Source organism: Callorhinus ursinus, unplaced genomic scaffold, assembly GCF_003265705.2.
Source record: "Callorhinus ursinus isolate GAN/ISIS: 27379988/994484 unplaced genomic scaffold, GSC_fseal_2.0 scaffold22, whole genome shotgun sequence".
Lineage (NCBI taxonomy): Eukaryota > Metazoa > Chordata > Mammalia > Carnivora > Otariidae > Callorhinus > Callorhinus ursinus.
Genome location: NW_027397084.1, coordinates 614,949 through 635,866, shown reverse-complemented (window position 1 = coordinate 635,866; position 20,918 = coordinate 614,949). Strand labels below are relative to the sequence as shown.

The 20,918-nt window shown below is 54.2% G+C and overlaps 1 protein-coding gene across 1 annotated transcript in view; it reads right to left on the bottom strand.

The window, feature by feature from the left end:
- FOXP4 (forkhead box P4) overlaps positions 1-5,776 on the bottom strand; it is a 48,760-nt gene extending 42,984 nt beyond the window's left edge. The window contains 1 exon segment of the mRNA XM_025890650.2: positions 5,297-5,776. The gene's annotated coding sequence lies outside the window, so the exon portion shown is untranslated.
- Between the last annotated feature and the right edge of the window lie 15,142 nt (positions 5,777-20,918).

The following is a 20,918-nucleotide window of genomic DNA, read 5'->3' as shown; positions in this document are numbered from 1 at the left end:
GAAAGATCAGTCCTGCGGCGCTTGCTCCATTTCTGATTTTCCAAGTGGCAATCGAGTCACCTCTTATTAAACCTCCTCCCCTAAACCCTTGTTTGCTACTGCACAGTATGCACGCCACAGTGTTTGTGGGATGGAGAGCAGCCCTCCTCCTGGTCTCCATTCCGTGAGTCACCCTGCCCTTGAGTCGCCATCCTCTGTCCCTCCTTTGCTGCTGGTGAGAATTCTAGGTAACTTCCACCTGCTGACCCTGACTATCTTGAACAAATGCCAAAGGGTCGCTAGTCCACACACTCCACTCTTACTGTGAGGAAAACCCACCATCTTGTCCCCCCGCCCTATGTGCATGGTAGCCCAGGTCAGGTGCCATCGGAATCAGCTTGGAGTAGCAGAGAAAACGCCATTTACCTCTGTTCAGCACCACCAGTGAGCCCAGTGGCCTTCAGGCCCCAGCTCTGGAGGCTCCAGTTGGGCAGAGGACTGGGACCTGTGAAGTCAGCAGAGCTACTGGGATTCCAGGCACAGGCTGCAGGGCTCTGGCCAGGGTGGGGAGAAGGTGCGGGGCTGCACTGGAGTGAGGGACACCCTGGCAAAGACCTGGAAAGGAGGAGGCCTGGGACAGGGATCAAGGGAAGGGAGGACATCCATCAGGCCCAGGCCTGGATGGACCCCTCAAGGCACAGGACACTTAGACTCATGTGCTTTCTGTGCTGGGAGCTCTGGATTTCTAGCTCAGGCAGGCGTGCCCTGAGTCCAGGCTCCGTAAGCCGCGTTCCCCCCCATGCCATCTCACGAGACCACTGCATGGGCAGCCACAAGGCTTGGTAAAGGATTCCTGCTGTGATCCCAGCGTGGTGGGTGGGACTGGGTGAAGAAGGGGTGCATTCCCGTGGAGAATCCAGGAGGGCAATGCTGAAAAAGCCAGGAACTTTAGGCCAAAGTCGTGTGTGTGTGTGTGTGTGTGTGTGTGTGTGTGTGTGTGTGTGTGTGTGTGTGTGTTGTTTTTTTGCTTCTTTGAGATGATCCATCCACAGGTAGGTCCCAAATTGATCTAAGACTGGTGGTCAAAATTGTCTTCCGTAAGACTGTGTAGGCTAGGGTTCCAAACCCCAGAGGTCTCCCTTCTGGAGGTGGTGCCAGCCATTTTCCTCCTCTGCACTCTGGGGAATTATCCCTCGCATTTTTATTTGTCTTCATCAGCACCTTAAAAGGGTGGTGTGTGTGTGTGGGGGGGGGTGGGTGGGTAACATATGACTGCATTGTTCCAGGGTTAAGTACAGGTGGGAAATGCCAGGTTCTGAACATAGACCCTCCCTTAAAGGGAAGGCAGGAGGAAAAAACACAGCCTTCTCACCTCAGGGCAGAGGGGCAGCCCAGGCCTGAATCTGTAAAAGAGTGAGGGGGGAGTTGACAAGCCCTCCCATCCCCTCCTTTCTCCCTTCCCCACAGCAGAGGCTCAAGCCCTACTGGTTGTACTGGGAGTTAGGAGCCCCACATTTTAGCCCCGGCTCTACCACTGACTAGTTGTATAACCTCAGACAAGTTGCTTCTTCTCTCTGGGCTTCATTTCCCCAGCTCGTGAAATGGAGGTTAAAACATAAGCATTTTCAGTATTCAGTCCAACGTGTGTCCTGGCAGTGCTGGGAATCTAGTAATAAAAACCACCCCCTGGTCAGCACTGCCAAGTGCCAGGCACCATGCTAGGTACTTTACATTCAACTCCCAAACAGACTCTCTAAGGTGGGTATTATTGACCCACTTTACACAGAGGAAAACTGAGGTTCCAAGAGCTTCATTAAGTTACCCAGAGTCCCATCACAGCTGGTGGGTTCCAAAGCCTTTTCCACCCTGACCCATGTTCTGCCCTAGGCAGGCCCCAGTTCCTTGCCCCGGGTTCCGGAGTTCTGGAACCAAGTCCAAGGAAACCATTTCCGCCAGTAGAATCCTGTCAAGAGTAGCACCTGCCTGGCCTTGGTTCTGGGGAAGCTGGGAGAGTTGTAAGAGCATGATAGGACACTGTGTGGAGCTCCTTGGGAAGAAGAAATTCTTATTTGGCACAATTTGGGCTACTAGGAAAGTAAAGTTATTGTGCTGGGGATAGATGTGGAGGGGCTTGCATTTCAGCTGGGAAGACAGGCAAACCACCAAGGCAGTGGCACAGGGAAGGGTTAGGATGTTGGGAAAGAGGGTGCGGCCAGGCCAGGTGTAGCGGAGCAGGGGGGGTTCTTTTTGAGATGACCCTTCCTTCCCTTTGCAGCTCACACCTCTCCTCTGAATCAGACACCCTGCTCCCACTCTCCTCTCCCTGATGTGACATCTTGTCTGTCTCTCCTACCCGGGCAATAGGAGGATCAGAGAACAGACCCCAGCCTTCTTGCTTGGGCTCTCTAGTACCCAGACTGGGACCTGCCCAGACAGAGTAGGGGCTCAGCAAACACTTGGCGAATTACTGGATCAAAGGAAGCTCCCCCCCCCATGTCCCCCTGCCTTCTTCCCCCTAGGGAAGAGGTGTGTTTGGAGTAGGGGCCCAGCAGGATATGCACATTCCTGGCAAAAAAGGGACCTACCTGCCAGCAGCCAGAAAGGAAGTTTCTGGCCAAAGACAGAGGAAAGGGGGTGGGGGTATCAGTGTCTAGGTGTGAGAAGGGCACCTACACAGAAAGGGACAGGGGCAGGTCCTCTTGCAAGTTGGGTCCAACCTGCCCTACCCCTGGCATTCCCCAGCATTGGTGTCAGGGCTTTCTCTCCCCAGGGCTCAGGGGTTCCCCAACTACATAACTCCTGGGAAACCTGCCCAGGACTGGGAGAAGGATAGAAAACCCCACCCAGACACTCAACGGCTTAGTGCCAAGAGAAAAGGTTCCCATGGTCTCCCCTAACTCAGTGCTAAGGCTGGGACCAGAGTAAGGTGGTGGGCCGAAGGTCTGGAAGAAGAGATTCCTATCTTGCTAGGGTCCTGGGTATGTTTGGGGGACTGGGCCCCCACAGCACCACCTCCTTCCCATGCTACCTTGCCCAGCTGACAAGAGTTGGAGCAACGCCAGATAGGGAGTCCCCCCACCCCCCCAGGCACATCCCTGCTTTTGAGAGGCTCAGATCTAAAGTAGCCAGAAAAAGCAAGTCGTCCAGGTGCCTACAGCAGTCCTGGGGCCCTCCCTCCAGCCTGCCAGGTGACAAAGAACCCTAGAACCCAGGCAAGACAAAGTTTCTCAAGTTTAAAACAAAACAAAACAAGCCTCCAGACTTCCCGTTCCCCGAAGCAATTTTCTGCAGGGTTGTGTGGGGACTGTCTGGGGCAGGGGCTGTCTGAAGCGAGGGTCTCTCTTTCGGGCAGCTGAGACACGGCCATCCCTGCCCTTCCGGCCCCTGTGTCCACCCGCTGGCTCACCAGGAGAGTCAGGGGCTTGAAATGCCCAGAGCCGGAAGCGTTCAGTCCTGGTTCTCTGCTGAAAGTGAGAGTCTGGGTTCAAATTCTCGGTGTTCCAGTCTGGGTTACCCACTGCGCTCTCCGGTGGTGCAGGTTAGACCCTCCCTCGGCTACAGGCAGTAGTATAGACGGTCCCACTGCTCCTTCTTTCTGCGTGGGAGATGGGGGCACCCCAGCCAGTCTCTGGCTCCAACCCCTGCTGCCCTTCAAGCTTCACTCACGGGGCCCTCAATCCCAGACCCAACACAGTTTGCCCTGGGACAATCCAGGCGGTGCTTGAAAACGGGGTATGAAGATGCCCAAGTTCAAGTAAAAACCCGCATTGGCCAAAATGTCCCTGGGCTTTCTCAGGAACCTCAGGGATAACAGTCAGACTCAGGTTTGCTGTTTCATCCCCCCAACGGAACCCCTGCTCCAGGATCCGCGGCCAATCTGCAGGGAGACCCGGTGCTGGGGTGCGAGACACACGGTGATCTCCAGACGCCTTCAACCCCAGGCGCCGAGGGAGCGAGGCAATCCGCCAGGCGGGGGTTGGCAAGAGGAGCCGGAGTGCAAAGGGATGAGCCTGGCGCTCTATAGGCTCAGGGTCTCCGCGTTCCCGTATCATCTTCCCCCAGCCTAGAGGGTCCGGGAGGGACGCGGCCGTGTTCACGAGGTCGCCCCAGTTGTAGTAAGGCATCCGCAGCCGTTAGGGCCTCTGTCTCAGAATCCGCGTCCCGCGAAATCACACGGTCTTTTGCCGGGGAGGCCGGGACCCCAGGTCGCTCAGGGCGCCCCGCATTCTAGCGCCACAGGCTTTGCCCGGGCTCAGCCCCAAGTTAGTTTGGCGTTGACGCGGAGCGCGAGGCCGGGGCGCCGCCGGGGTGACTGCGGGTCAGAGAGGCGTCCGTGGGGGGGCTGTCCGGAGGAGACACTGGGGTCGGCAATCTGAGGCCTCCCTGCTGGTCCTGCCTGGTCACTCGGGAACCCTTTTCCCTGGGGCCTCGGAACCCTGCTGCCGCCCTCCCCTTCCCCCCAACAGGATGAGGCGGGTGGGGTGGGGGTGGCTCGTCCTAAACGGGGTGAATAAAGGTATCCGCCGGGTCCGTCCCCCGCCCTCCAGCACAGGCGCACAAAATCACAGGGGCCGTTTCCAGACGCTCTCAAGTCCCCAAGAAGTTTTCCACTCTATCTCCGAGCTGGCCGAGCCACAGGGGAACGGGGCTGACTGGCCCTGGAACCTCCAAGGTGCGAGCCCAGCAAAACAAGTCCCCTTCTCACCCGAGGCGACGCGGCGGGTGTGACCGCGGTCCCCCCTACCCCCCCATCTGCCTCCGGCGCGTCTCGGGGAATCCTAGACTGACTGGGGTTGGGTTGGGGGAGCTCGCGCCAATCACTTCCCTCCCCAGCTCAGGAAAGTCCGGGCCGGGAAGTACTCTTTGTTTGACTCGGGCGGGGGGCGGGGGGGGGTCGCGCCCCCTTACACCCCACTCCTAGCGGCCAGGCCAGGAGGGGGCGGGGCCCAGATTCTGGGGGAAGGGCGGGCCTCAGTAGCCTTTCCAGCCCCCCCCAACCGCCGACCTCCGGCTGCCCCCACCTCCCGCCTCCCCGCCGCAGCCCCCACCTGTTCCCAAGGCGGCTCTGGGCCGCGGGGGCCCAGGCCGGGGGCGGGGTGTGGTGGCAGCGCGGGGTCAGGGCGCCGCAGCCGGCCCCGGCTGGAACAAAGTGCGCCGGCCTGGGCCCGGCTCCTCCCGGCGCCCGGCGCGTCTCCGGCGGGCAGTTTGCAAACACAAAGTGAGCCAGTGAGCGGGCGAGAGAGTGCGCGAGCTAGGGAGTTGGTCTGGTCGCCGGCCCAGCCCCCACCCGCGTCCCCGGGCTCGGCCGGCCACCTACCTGTCCGGCCCGGCCGCTCCGTGCGGGCTCCGGCCCGTCAGCCCGCGCGGGGCATGAGGCTCGCTCGGGTCGCAGCCCGGGCCCGCCGCCGCCCGCTGGGGCTGCCCCTCCGCGCCGCCCGGCGCCGCGCAGCTCCCGGGCGTCCTCCCTCCGCGCCGCGCCGCGCCGGCCGCTGCGCGCCCTAGCCCCGCCGGGGCATCGCACTTCGTGGGCAGCTCGGCTCGCTCCGGCGGTGCTCCTCCTTCTCGGTCCTCCCGCGACGCTTGTTCGCTAGCTCCGGCTCCGGGGCTCCGGGACCCCGGCGTCCCCGCCCCCGGCCCAGCCCTGGTTCCGGCCCGGGCTCCTCCCCGCCGCGCCGCCGCCGCCTGCGCCGCGCCCTCCTCGCGGGCTGGGGGCTCCGTCCCGGCCGCCGGTCGCGCTGTCCGGTCCGCAGGGGCGGCCGGCTCCGGACTCCGAGGGGCTGCGACTGAGCCCGGGCTGCGAGTGGCTGCGAGCGGGCGGCGCGCGGGCGGGGCGGGAGGGGGCGGGGGACGCGGGGTGGAGGGGGAAGGAGGGAGCGCGCGGAGAGCCGGGGAGGAGGGAGCGAGCGAGCGGTGGAGGGAGGGGAGACCAACTTCTAGCGCTACCATAATTCGCCTAAAGCAGGTGCAGCCGCTTTCACCCGGCCAGGCCGCCGCGGCGAGCAAGAGAAGACCACGTGGACCGAACTTTAGGGGAAGGAAAGTGGGGACTTGGGGAGAAGACACGGGGCTGCAGACCTGAGAAAGGCGGGAGGTGGAAAGACCCCAGGGATTCTCCCTGCTCCCGCGAATCCTGTGGCGCGCTTTGCAAACCCCAGCTTTTCCCTGGAGTCTGGAGGTACGGCCGAACCCTGCTCCCACACGGTTCATTGGTTCCCGGCGGGCTGCGCTCGGCGCGGGGAGTGGCCCGGGGCCCTGATCCCGGAGCGGGTGTCCGGCCCGAGTTCTTCCTTGCCTCCCTCCTGCTCCGCACTGCGTGGGGGACTGGGGGTGAGCTTTCTGAACCAGGGTGGGGGAGGTGGGGAGGCTCCTTTGGGCATTGTGAACGTTCACCCCCGGCGCGCGCTGACTCCCTTACCGGAAGGGGAATTTCCCAGAAAGTGCTCTGCGAACCGGTGAAGAAGGGGCCCAGAGCCGGATACACGCGGGCAAAGCGAAGTGCAAAGTCGAGGCAATTATCCGGACAAATTGGATTGCAAACAAAACTGTGTCTTTGCCTGGGGGCTGGGAGGGATAGTGGTGGTGGCAGTGGCGTGGGTTGGGGCGGGGGCGAGGGTGGGGGAGTCCGGATGGGGAAAGGCCCGAGTTCCATGGCGGAGGGGTATGCTGGTAGCAGATGCTCGACTCAGACACCCGTGGAAACCTGAATAAAACCTCCACTCACAAAACGTCTCCTGTCTGTCTCTGTGTGTTGCGGGTGGGGAGAGGTGAAGGACACCCCAGAGATCTTCCAGGAATGCCCATGACTGAGGGAGGGCCCTGCTGTGGGAGGAGGGCAGGAAGGCAGTGGCTCTTGAAAGCTTTCCAGGCCCAGATCACCTGAGGCAGATGGAGACAGGGCAGACACATTGCTGCCCCTGTGGAGTGTAAGCAGTGGGTGCTTAGGGTGAGTCAGTCCTGTCGCTTGGGGAGAGAAGGATCTCTTGGAAGAGAAGGAACCTAGGGAAGGAGGCTCCCTTTGGGTTGCTCTTCATCAATTATTCCATTCCTTTTCTGCAGGTACAAATAGTCAGAAGTGGTTGTAAGGTTAGTGATACCTCGTTCATGTCCAGACCCTATGTTTTTGCCCTACTGGGTGGGTGTGACAGGGACCCTTCAGTATTTAGGTGGGAAATTGTAGGGAGGAGGATTTTAAATGTCATTTATGTGACTCTCCAGTGTCCTTCCCAGTGCAGTAATAGCAGTTCAATAAGGAATAACAATAGCTAATGTTAAGTCCGACGACAGGCCAGGCAGAGGCCTTATTATTATTATTTTTAAAGGTTTTATTTATTCATTTGACAGAGAGCATAAGCTTGGGGAGCAGCAGGTGAGGGAGAGGGAGAAGCAGGCTCCCCACTGAGCAGGGAGCCCGATGCAGATGCAGCACTCAGTGCAGGGCTCGATCCAGGGCTCCCTCCCAGGACCCTGGGGATCATGACCTGAGCTGAAGGCAGAGCCTTAACGACTGAGCTACCCAGACGCCCCAAGGCAAAGACCTTATTTCATCTTCACAATAACCCGATGAGGTGGATAGTACCATTATCTCTATTTTACAGAAGAGAAAGCTGAGGCACGGAAAGATTAAGCCACTTGCCCAGGGTTACAGAGCTGGTAAGTGCTGAAGCAGGATTCTGACCACTTCAGTGAGGTTGGGGAAGAACCACATGGAGGCTTCTAAAGTAGCACTGGCTTGTGGCTTACCTGAGGAGGAGTGCAGTCTGGGAGAAAGGAGGCCCTTGGTAATGTGATCCAGTTTAGCTTCCATGGAGAGTCAGCTCTGGTGGGAGTCGGGGTGTGTGGACAGGTTTGGGCCTGGCCTGGAGTTGGCCAGTCCTTGTCTAAGCCCAGCTGGGCTCTGGCCATGCCCCTCAGGCCTCCTGCCCATCCTTTCTGCAGAGGCTCAGGATGGCTTTCAGTACAAAAGAAGGGATTTGGGCAGAGGGGAGGTGGAACAGGCTTGTCCACCTCTTTTCTGGCTAACTCTCAGCCTCACCAAGTCCTTTACCCATCACCTTCCTGCAGCAGCCCTCCGCACCTCCCACAGGGGCTCCTTTGCCCAAAAGGGGTTCCCTGGGAAATGCTTTGGCTTTCATTTCAGGTTACTGGTCATCTCCAGGCCATCTCAGTGTCCAGCGCCCTGTGAGTCACAGTGGGGGGCACAAGGGAGGCAAGAGACCCTGTCTTCTCCTCACCTAACGGGCATTTTGGTGAGGAAAACAAGGCCTCATCAAAGAAAGGTACCAAACAATCACCCCAAAATCAACGCAGCCAGTCTGAAGCTCTTCCTTCTGGTACAAGAGCTCTGTGAGAAGGCTTAAGAGGAGACCTTGGCTCCCGAGGTGGAGTCACCTGGAAGAGGCACTATCATTCCTTCAAAGGGGCCAGGGGCATTGACTATGGCAAGAATGAGGGCCCATGGCCTAGCCCTGCTGGGGAAGCTGTAGTCAAAAGCACAGGGGCTGGCATGAGGTGACCTTGGGTTGAACTTCAGCCTCTGTCATTTACCAGCAGTGTGACCTGGGCAAGTTACATGATGTCTGAGCCTTAGTTTCCTTATCCACAACACTAGGAGAATGGCTCCTTAGGTGGCTGGCAGGAAAAAGCATGGGCAAATCATCTAGCTTTCCAGAAATGCTCCCATTCCCTTTTGTAAGCCCTGGTTTCCTCACCTAAAAATGAGGAGTACTGACCTCACAAAAATGCAAACCATACACACAACTGCAGTTGATACTTATTAAATGCTTGCCGTGCGCTGACCACTTGACTCTCACGTGCCTTTGTGCTTTATCGCCCCAGACATAGTGGCTCTTCTCGTTTTCTAAGTGGGGAACTTGAGGCTCAGAGAGGTCAGGCAACTTGCCCCAGGACACACAGCTGGGAGTGGGGAAGCAAGGTGTGCTCCCAGGTCTTCCTGTTCCAAGCAGAAACCCCTCCCCAGGGTCAGCTGCCTCCCTGTGGTAGGGGTGAAGTGGGCTAGGGGGTGAGCTTATTCCTCATTCCAGGCCTGGCACTCGGGGGTGGGGGTGGGGGTGTGTCCAAAAACATTAGTCTCCTTAATTCCACAGTCTCAACACATCTAGGCCCAGATGGTTTATGTTTCCATTCATCTGACTGTTTGAGTCTTACTTTTTTTCCCCCTCAAAACCTTTTTTTAGCCTTATTAAGGAATAAAACGTTCCAGCATAACACAGCAGCTCCACTCCTAAAACATATATATGTGTTCACCAAAAGACATACACTAGAATGTTCTCCGCAGCACCCTGCACAATAGCCATCAGCAGTGCAATAAGTGAACAAATCATGGTATTCTCATACATGGGCTAGTACTTGGCAATGAGAACGAACCGAGCATTGCCATGCACAGCAACATGGAGAAATCTCACCCACAGAATGTTGAGCATAAACACATCACACAAGACAAAGCACCCAGTAAGATTCCATTTCTCTGAAATTCAAAAACTGGTTCCAGCATTAGAACTCAGGAGAGAAGGGGCATGACTGGGAGAGGGTACGAGAGGGCTCCTGGGGGGTCTGGGACTGTTCTGAGTTTTTGAAATCAGGAGTTGGTTGCAAGGGTGTGTTCCCTTTGTGAAAATTAATTGAGCTGCTGTATACTTCTAATTGGTGTGCCTTTCCTCATGCTTAAAACTAAAAAGTATCAACATTGTTGCTGATATAGTTGAGGACCTCTCCCTATCCCTTTCACTTTCTCCAAACTTCCCTGGCCAGAGGTAGCCAGTTTCTTGCCGCTGGTGGGTAGCCCTCCCAAGTAAGGTTTATATTATTAATCGTTCAGTGTTGCTTGGGTATCTTGAAATTTTAAATAGAAGGTATCTTTCTGCTCCTTGCTTTTACTTTTTGTTCTTTCTTGGTGTTTATTTCATGCTGGGGAGATTAATTTAAGTTTGCTACATGTATCTCTAGGTCAATCATTGAAAAGGCTGGTGGAGAGCATTCCACTGTATCAGCGTGCCCCGGTTTCTTTGCCCAGTCTCCCGGTGATGGACAGTTGGGTTGTTTCCAACCTTTGGCCATTGTGGTCACACTGCAGTGGGCTTCCTTCTGTGTGCACCTCCCCTCCCCATCCCACCCTAGGCCTTCTGTTTCTCTCTCCTCCTTTGCTCTCTGCTCAATCAAGTTGTCCCCCTTTCTCCCTGTGGTTCCTCCACTCTGGAATCTCCTCCCCTCCCCATTTCTCAGCTGCTCCTCCCCACCCTGCTTCCCAGTCTTTCTGACTCAGAAAGATCGGGGGACTGTGCTGGGTGGAGGTGGGGGAGGGATGGAAGGGGGCAGCCTTTTCCTTGGCCACAAAGGCCCCTGTTCCCCAAGATAAATGATGATTTAAACAAAGAAATATTTCATTAAGGGTTGATATCTTAATGAACTGTGCCAGGAATCCTCAAGACACTCTCTAGATGCCCCCCTTTTCAGGGAGGCTCCTAGCCCTGGGGGGGAAGCTTATCAGGTTACCATATTGCCCCGAGTAGAGGACCATGTACTGTGGGGAGCTGTTCTAGGGGGCTGTGGGGTGGAAGGCACTCAGGACTGGGGGTGGGGCCCAGTTGCCCTGTTTGGTGCCAGGCTGGCTGGGTGCCTGGGCCCTGGGAGATATCTGCGGGGTCCCCGGCAGTCATTTTTAGGGACTCAGAGACTCAGGCCTGGTCCATGGGGTGGCAGGCATGGGACTCTAGGCTAATTGGTGGAAAATCAGTCATTAAGGATCAGGAAATGAACAATAACTTGACAAGCAACGGACAATTTTACATCAATTAGAACACAGTGTCTTTGGGTCAAGTGAGAGTTCTCTCTGGAGGGATTTTGATGAAGGGAGATAGCACGACACACACTCAAGAATGGGGTGGGGGGGCAGGGAGAGCGCACCAGTGCCCTTCCCCCTCCTAAGTGCAGGGCACCCAGCCTTCTGTGGAAGAGTTGTGCCTGGGGACGAGGAAAAGCCAAGGAGCAGGCACAGAGGAAAGAACCCCTTCTCCTTTCATCCTTCGGGACCTGCCCCATGATTTCCTTCCTTGTGAAGATCCTGGGATTTTAATCCCAATTCTGGTACTTTCTAGGCTGAATTCCGAAGCAAGGGGCTTACTGTGTTTCTTCTCTCAGGGCTGCAGGACCGAGTGAGAATGGAGGGTCTGGTGGAGAGGTGGGGAGGAAGAGAAGTCCCACAGGCTTCTCCTCAGTGTCCGCACAGGGTAGATTGGAGCTGGGTGGTTGTTCCTTGATTACCTATGGGCCCGCTGACACCTCCTTGCCTCTCCTCTTTGGCACTCCTGTGGATGTTACGATGTGCTGTTGGCTAACTTTTATTTAATAAGCACCTAGAAACTTCTAACACATTCTATTGTGTTGTTAACTGTTTAATCATTTATGCCTCATCTCTCCAACAACATAATACACTGAGGTCAGTGGCGGACAATTGTAGTTGTTTTGGAATTTCCTGTTGCGCCCCGCCCAGTGTATTTTGCATAGTAGCTGCACAGTAAATGCTTGTTGATTTCATTTTTATTATGATTTGATACTTTAGAGCACAGTTAAAAAAAAAAAAAAAAGCCTGACACACCTCAGAGCAAGTTGGTGCCCTGAAGGTATCAGCTGGGGGTTGTAGAACCTAGGCAGGAACCTGCGGAGCTTGCAGGCAAGGGAGGTGGGGGCGGGACTTGGATAGAAAATGGAGCTAGGTGGCTCTCTCTCTCCCTGGGGGCCATCCCCTCCTCTCAGAGGGCTGTGCTCCCATTGTCCTCACTCCTCCCAGCTCCCTTCCTCTTGGTCCCCGGGGATGGATGCCTTCTGAACTCTGTGCTGAACAAGGGAAGCATTCCTTCCCTGGGGAACTTTGAAGGCCTAGGATTTGGGGTCTTAGTTGCTGGCACTGGAGGGTGAGATGAGATGTGGAGGAGCAAAGTCAAAGCCAAGGTAGCCTCACACTGGAAAAAGCTAACACCTAGGAGGCATCTTATACCAGGCACTGCTCACATGTATCTCTGATCCCCACAGTGGTCCCAATGTGGTTTCTTTTCTTCCTTCCTTCCTTCCTTCCTTCCTTCCTTCCTTCCTTCCTTCCTTCCTTCCTTCCTTCCTTCCTTCCTTTCTTCCTTCCTTCCTCCCTCCCTCCCTCCCTCCCTCCCTCCCTCCCTCCCTCTCTCTCTCTTTCTTTCTTTCTTTTTCTCTTCTTTCTCTTCTTTCTTTCCTTCCTTCCTTCCTAAGAGAAGGCACCATCCCAAAAGGTAGAGGCAATGAATGTAGTATGGACATAAGGGGAGATGATAAGAGAGAGTTTTTATAGGTTCATTATTGTCTGTGGTGTCTGGCTGGGCCCATGGAGTGGGCGTTCCACATTTTCCTGTGGCTTTCATACTCTATTCCAGATCACATTCCATGCCAGGCCTGGGCTCCAGGGCCCACTTCCTTCCTGGTTCTTTTGCACCCCCTCTGCTTTCTGGCCTTCTCTTCTCCAGTCCCTTCTTCTCTTGATCCCTGGCCCTCCCGTCCCCAAGACCTCCTTTATGGTTGTTAGGCAACAGGAAGTCACTGAAGCTAGGCATCTGAAGGCTGGAGTGAGGCTGGATCTCAATCAGCGATGAATCAACTGTGCATCAAGCACCGTGTTAAGCATTCTTCATGTGTGACTTCATTTTGCCTCTTAACAGCTCCCTGAGATGATGCAGCAGATGCTGTTGGTGCCCTGTTCCTATACCCCCTTCCCCTGACCGCTTCCACTCCCAAGGCTTCCAATCACCAGCACCTACCTGTCTGTCCTTGCCTGAGAGGGCTCCCTCTGGGCATCAAAGCCCACTTTACCACTATGTGGGAGGCCAGAAGTGTGGGGGCATTCACAGTTTTCAGGGAGAGCCCTCCACCCATAAAGTGTGGGATTGGTGTATAAATAGTGCCACTCCCTCATCCCTCTGGTGGTATGTGTTCTGTGTGCATGCCCAGGGAGAGCCCACCCTAGGATATGGTGTGATAGCATACACTTTGTTGCCTTCCCTCCCTTCTGTGTCTTAATTCTTCACTTCTCTACTGGTGTTTCCTTTACCTCCTAAATCAACCATGTGTACTAGAATAGTTGTCTCAGGGCCTACTTCTGGGGGAACCCAGCAGAAGTCAGGTGGGTACTGTTATTTTTTTAAAAATTTGCATTTCCGTCATTGGGAGTAGTAGTATACAGCTTTCATAGGTACAGGGGCCAATTCCCCCCACCCCATTTAAAAAAAAATGAAGTCTAGTTGACACACAACATGACATTAGTTTCAGGTGTACAACACAGTGATTCCGCAAGTCTGTACATTATGCTGTGCTCACAAGTGTAGCGACCATCTGGCACCACAGGTCACTCTTACAATACCCTTGACTCTATTCCCTATGCTGTGTCTTTCAACCCTGTGATTTATTCCTTCCATACCTGGAAGCCTGTGTTCCCTTCACCCCATTTGTTCCAGGCTCTTCCTCCCATCCTCAACTGTCAGTTTGTTCTCTCTATATATGGGTCTGTTTCTCTTTCTTTGTTTGCTCATTTGTTTTTTTGATTCCACATATAAGTGAAATTATATGGGATTTGTCTTTCTCAGTCTGACTTATTTCACTTCCCATGATACCTTCCAGGTCCATCCATGGTGTCACAAATGGCAAGAGCTCATCCTTTTTTTTATGGCTGAGTACTATTCCATTGTGTGATATTCCATCTTCCTTATCCATTCATCTATTGGTGGACACTTGGGCTGCTTCCATAATCTTGGCTATTGTAAATAATGCTGCAGTAAACGAAGGGATGCATATAGCTTTTCAAATTAGTGTTTTTGTTTTCTTTGGGTAAATATCTAGTAGTGGGAGTATTGGATCATATGGTAGTTCTATTTTTAATTTCTAGAGGAACCTCCGTCCAGTTTTCCACAGTGGCTGCACCAATTTACACTTGAGTGGGTACTGTTGTTGTCCTCACTTTACAAGTGACAAGCCCACAGCTCAGTGAAACTCATACAGAGTTCCACAGTAACGAAAGCAAAGTACCTGTGTTCACACCCTGGCTTGGTACCCATCAAGTGTCCACTTCATGGCTCTACCATATGGCTTCTTGAGGGCCCTTGCTCCCTGCCCCCAGAACTCTGGTTCCAGGCCATTCTCCTTGGTTTCTTGCCTTGAGAGATAAGGGGTGAAGAGCAGGTTGTAAGTGGGGAGTGTTTCCAGGCCACCCAGCCCTCCCTACCTCCCTGTGGGTCGCCGCTGGCCATCAGAGCCAGTCCCTGGGTCGCAGATGGAAAGAGAAGTGATGAACACCTGGGCTGGATGACTGGAAAGAAGTGAAAGCCACCTGGAGTGCTGGAAAAGGAGAGGGCTGAGCCAGGAGTCCCAGGAGAGGTGTTCAGGCTGAGGGAGTCTTTCTAAACCTCTGCAGTATTCAAGGGGCTGTGAGCACACCTCCCTGTCCACAGGATACCCTGTAACACAGGAGAAGCTGAGGTGGGGAGCTAGGAAAGGACCCCCCCACCCCCGGAAAGGATATTTTGATAGTGAAGTTTGCTCAGCCTCAGAATGGGAATACCCCTGCTGAGAACCTCAGGATCAGGGCACAAATTAGCCCACCTCTTTATGAATGTGGAGGTGGGCACTGTGCCTGGGGCCGGCATGACCTGAATCCTCCCCCCCCACCTCTGCCCCAAGACAAAAATTACCTGGAGGGAGCATCTTGAAATGTTCTATGTGTTTGGTTTTTATGATAAGGGTAGATTCTCCCAGAAGCAGACTCTGAAACCAAGATCCAAGCACAAGTGGTCTGTTTGGGAAATGGTCCCAGGAAACACCTGTTGAGGAACGGGACAGAAGGCAGGCTGGGAATGCACGGGAACACGTCCTCCATTGGTTGGAACCTTGGGAAGACATATGGGATAGGCCTCAGGTCATCCATACCACAGGGCAGGGAAGCTGGGGTACTTAGCTACTCACCCCGCCCCCCCCTTTGCAATCGGTTCAGGGCTGCTTCCAGGTGCATTGACTCTCCAGCACTTCCAGCATGCCCCTAGCTGGAGCCGAGGGTGTTTCTGGCCAGGAAAACCCTCTGGCAAAGAGCAGGTATTGGCAGGGAGCAGCCTTGTTCATCTAGACGTATGTGCCCAGAAATAATGGGCAGGGTGCCCACGCATGGCACACTCTGCCCTCTGTTCTCCTCCTTGACTTTTCCTTTCCATGTGCCTTTGCGAGCTCGTGTCGTTTCCTACCACTCCCCTCTTAAATGCTTGGTATGGTTCTCAAGGCTTCAGCCCTGACCCACTGCTCTCCTCAAGCTACATGTCCTCTTGGACAATCCCACCCACTCTCGTGGTTTTAACATCTGTGGGTTGGTGGCTCCGAGGACTGTCGCTATCTTGGACCTCACTCCCACCCCCGTGTCTGTGAGCCAGTGATGGCATATTTAACATGTCCCAGACTCAAATCGTCATCTGTATCCATAAACATGCCTCACCTTTGCATTTTCTCTTCAGCGGTGGCATCGTGATCCACCCCATCCCTCTAGAAAGTAGGAGACACCCCCTGGATTCTCCCTATCCCTTCCTTTTCACGTTGAATCAGTCACCAAGTCCTCTGGATGTGACTTCCAGAATATTCTTAAAGTCATTCCCTCCTCCCCATTCCCCACTCCCAGTGGTCTGGACCCTCATCATCTTTTCCCTGGGGTATCCCAGTAGGCTCCTCATTGCCTCCCCACCTCCAACCCCATCCCCTTCCTGCACCTCCCTGCAGCAGTGGTCAAAAGTTCTATCTTAAGGGCCAACCCGAACCTGTGATGCCTTGCTTAAGACCCATCTCCCCAGGGCTAAAATCACGCATGCTGGCCTGGTACACAAGTTTTCCTTTCTTGAACTTCCGATTCTCTCCCTGGCCACTCCCAGCTCTGCCACCTGGGACTCGTGGCCTGTGCTGGGCTCCTTCCTCTTGTGTCCTGCTCTCCGCTTGGAATACCTTTTCTTTCTGCTTTCATGGCTGACTCTAAGACCCAGCTTAGATGACACCTCCTCTTGGAAGTTTTCCTTGAATGCCCTGAGCTAGATTAGACACTCTTCTTTTATGCTTTTGTCTCCATGCAAGCATCAGAAAATTCACTTCAAATAAGCTTACATAACAATGGGAATTGATTGGCTCCTGTAACCAAAAAATCAAAGGGTAGGGCTCACTGCAGGTGATGTGTGATCCAGGGGCTTAAACCAATGCCATTGGGTTCTCTACATTGCTTAACTCTGCCTTTCCGTGGGTGGGCTTTGTTCTCAGCGTCCTTGGAGGGAGTTCCATAGGCTTGAGACTTCACATCCTGCCCAGGCCAGGCCAGTGAACTGTTCGAGCAAACCCTGGCTTGTTGGGACCTGTCTAGGAATTTACTTGCCTCTCTCCAAACCAATCAAAATGGCCAAGGGTTTAGAGTGTTCTATTTTGGGGACTGGCAAACTATGGCCAACTTGTTTCTGGAATGGCAGAGTTCAGTAGTGGAGGCAGAGACCAGCAAATGATTTCTGTAACAGGACATATAGTAAATATGTGGACCAAGAGGCAGCATCAGGGATATTATGTAGGGACTTATATAACAAGAAAGAAAACAAGCTTTCACAAAATGTTTATTAATGGCATTATAATTATAATGATAACTGAATATAATTTTTTATGGTACACGTCTGCTAATGAAAAGAATGGGATTTGGGGGAAGGAAAGGGCTAACATTTTGTTTGATTGGAATTCAAAGTTAATGCTCCCTATCATAAAATTGATGGCAAATGTTCATCTATAAAAATCATTCTTGGGGCACCTGGGTGGTGTAGCCATTTGGGCATCCCACTTGGTTTTTCGGCTCAGGTCGTGATCTCAGGGTCGTGGGATTGAGCCCTGCATTGGGCTTCATGCTCAGCTTGGAGTCTGCTTAAGGTTTCTCTCCCTCTGCCCTTCCCCATCTCTGTGCACGCACCCTCTCTCTTTCTTTCAAATCAATCAATCAATCAATCAATCAATCAATCTTTTAAAAAATCATTCTTAGTTCCTAGACCATACAGAAACCGGCAGGATTTGGTCCAGGAGCTACACTTTGCAGAGCACTGAATTAAATCAAACCATTACGAAGCTAAGGGAAGAGATTGTGGGAAGCTGGGAAAGGAGACAGAAGACCACCCTGATGGTAGAGAGGATACTGATACCACAGGTCTTCCTATGTGGGACTCCCTTGTGATGTGCCATTTGAAGAGGCAGGCTGTGGGAACATATTTTTTAAAGATTTTTTAAAAAAATTTATTCATTTGACAGAGAGAGCCAGAGGCGAGAGAATGAGCAGGAGAGAGGGTCAGAGGGAGAGTAAGAAGCAGACTCCCTGCTGAGCAGGGAGCCTGATCCCAGGATCCCAGGATCATGACCTGAGCCGAAGGCAGACACTTAACCGACTGAGTCACCCAGGTGCCCCTGTGGGAGCATTTATAAGGTATTTCTTTACAAGACAAGTTCATGTCCATTAGGCCCCCTAAACCCAACACCATTCCTATAAAATAGGCAGGGCAAGCGTTGTACCCTTTTCACAGAGGGGAAACTGAGGCTCAGAGCTAAGTGGCTTGTCTGAGGTTTTGCAGAAAGGCCTCTCTGGGACACCTTAGAGGATTCTAAGATAGAGTCTAGGGGCCTGTGCTGTGCTGTGTTGAGTAATTGAACAATTGTGGTATCCCCTGGTTGGAGGGGCAGAGACTGGGCAGCAGGACAGGTGAGTCTGGACATAGCCCAGGAGGCCAGGTGTCTGGGTGGCTCTGTGACATTCAGTGGTCACCTGGGATGGGCCTGTCAACACAGGTGCTCAGGAACCCAGTTCTGTTCCAAGAATCTCTGGGTTTTGGGACTCCTGGGTGGCTCAGTCGGTTAAGCGTCTGCCTTCGGCTCAGGTCATGATCCCAGGGTCCTGGGATTGAGTCCACTGGGCTCTCTGTTCTACGGGAAGCTTGCTTCTCCCTCTGCCTCTGTCTCTCATGAATAAAAAAAAAAAAGAATCTCTGGGTTTAGGCCTGTCTCCCTTATTAACTCCCCATGCAGGACAGGTGATACTGGCTCAGTAGCCCTGAGCTAGAGAGAAATCAGGCTTTGGGCGAGAATGCCCAGGGCCACAAACAAGGAGTCTGATGAGCACGTGGGTTTCTGCATGCATGAGTGGGGTTTAAATCTTGATGTCGGGTTAACCCCAAGGCGGGGGCAGTCTGTGGACAGCTCTCAGCAGGACCAGCTCAGCCCTCCTCCAGGGCTGACCTGACCTCCGGGAGGACTAGCCAAGGTCAGGGAAAGGTCCTGAGGGTGTGCCGAGGCAGCCAGTAGTGAAGGATGGATGCTGGATTCCTTTCCAGGATGATGGTAGGTGGATACCAAGTGCGTATATGTACATACTAGCATGCACATTTGAACATTCCCTGGTCTTACACACATATTTACACGCTCCCATAGTCAGTCACACCCACACCCGTCTTCACTACCAGGATCTCATGTCCACATTTCCACGGATTCCCACACTTATTTGCCCACTCCCGAGTGGGCGCACATGCTCATACACTACACTTGTGTGTTCATTTCCTCGGGTTGTGGATGGATGGCTGAAGCAACAGAACCTTATTATCGATTATTATCCAATCTCTGCCTCTGTCTTCACACGGACATCTCTTTACTAGGACCCTAGTCACATTGCATCAGGTGCCACCAGTACATCCCAGCACTACCTCGTCTTGAGTATGTTGACAACAGCCCTGTTTCCAAAGACGATCATATGCTGAGGTGCCAGGGGTTAGGACTTCAATATAGCCAACCCATAACCACGTTTATGGCCATAAAATCTCACATGTACAGATCATCTCCCACAGTGACATGCAGATGTGTATGCTGTCAAGTCTCACACATTCCCCTAGTCACAAAATCACACAAATCACACATACCCATATATACCCCCAAGATCGTGCCCACACGATCCACGTTCCCCGGGCCCCCCTCTCCCTCAGTCCTTGTCTCACCGACAGCCCCCCACGCCCTCCAGCTCCCGCCCTGCTCCCACACATCCCCTGGCCACAGTCAGAGGCCACCCCACCGGGCTCAGGCTCTGAGACCTAGCACGTTCTCAGCCTCACACTCCACCCGTACCGCTCACATCCTCCCCCACCCACACAGTCTCTCCCTTTCTGACGCCTCCTCCATCCAACACGACTGGGTCCCCAAACAATGCTCAGGGTGGGGAGGCGTGGCACCCCAGCCAGGGCACCAGGGGGACTGTCCCTTGCTGTCTGGAATCAGGTGTCCCCCCACAAGCCTGCTCCTTGCAGACTCCCACTTTCCCCTCTCGGGGGCGGCACACAGGCAGGCAGACAGACAGATGGACACAGGGCACACACACTGTCACACTTGCACCCGCGCCCTTGCGGCAGCCCCATGGCGCAGTCTGTTCCTCATTATGGGCCAATGCGCCTGTTTACTCACCCAGCTGGAGATGGTTAGAGAGTGATAAATAATGAAAGAGAAAACAGGCTTTTCCCCTCTGCGGCTTCTATTTATGTAACATGTGTCACAGCTCACTCATAGACTTTGTTTCGGAGCTGGTTGCAGGAAATAGTTTATTTTTTCCGGACGGTGGCTTGGGGGGTAGGGTGGGGGGCCAGAGTTTGGGTTTCTGGTCTCACGCCCATGGGAGTTTCAGGATCTGGCTCCCAGAGTCCTCTTCCCTGGTGCCTCCACTCCCAGCCTCCCCCAGTACCTCCCGGGCAGACATCATGGCTCAAGGCTACCTTAGAACAGGGTTCACCCATTCTTGGAAGGAGTGGGGTGATTGGGGGCCCCTCCCAGCTGCCTCTGGAGCCCCCTCAAACATATGGGCTTGTTTTAAGAGCCAGACAGCTTGAGGCTGGGACTCCCTGAGAGGTGGCAGTGGGACAGGGGGCTTCCTAGGTAGCCTGCACCTGTTAGGGGGAGGGTACAAAAGGATTCATCTTATAAAATATGAATAAAAGGATCCATACCTTGTGCTCACTTAGCACTTATAAAAGTGGCCTCTCTGGGGCCCCAGCTTTCAGGTGCTGCTCCCTGAGGGGAGGGGAGGGACTTGCCATGGTCTGCTCAACTGGTTGTGGAAAGCCAGGACTTCAAACACATATCCCACTGCCCCCTTCTCCCAGGGGCACCTCACTTGGTAGAGTTCTGGTCAACTTAACTCGTGTGAAGGCAGGTGGGAGTAGTTAGAAGGGTGTGGGGCTTGGAATGTAGGGGGAATGCAAGCTGTCAGAGAGCTGAGATGGGCCCCCTTCCAGTCCTTCCCCAAACACTAAGGCAGCCATCCTTTGGGGGATGGTCCAGGGAGGGAAGAAGCTGCAGAAAGCTGCCTGCTCCCCAAGCCCCAGTGCAGGGAGGTTTTTGGGAAGTCTGAAGGCCACCTGCCCCACCTGAGCCCGTCTCCTTGAATGCCAGGGCCGGGAGCTCATAACTGGCTTGACATGGAGCCCCAGTGATGTTCCAGGCCATCTGCTGGGGAAACCCAGAGGTACTGACCAGAGGAAGGCAGAGTCTGCTGTGGATGATGGGCCGGGAAGCCCCCAACTCCCGCAGACTGTGGAGAAGGCATGTATATAGGCAACATGGGATCCATCCTGCCCAATGGCTTCGGGTTCTCCCAGGACTGTCCTGCGTGTGTCTCCTGGCTGGTAGAAGAAGCAGCCGTGTTCCCAAGACAAGGACTTTCAACACCATGTGACAAACTTGAGACCACACAGTATGGACCCGGTGCAAAAGAAAGAGCCAAGGAGGTGGCGTTCAAATCTAGTGGTTGTCAGAATCACGAGGGGGCTGGTGCCCAGGCCCACCCCTGGGTGCTAATTCAGCAGGTGGGGAGTGTCCAGAAATTGGCATCACTC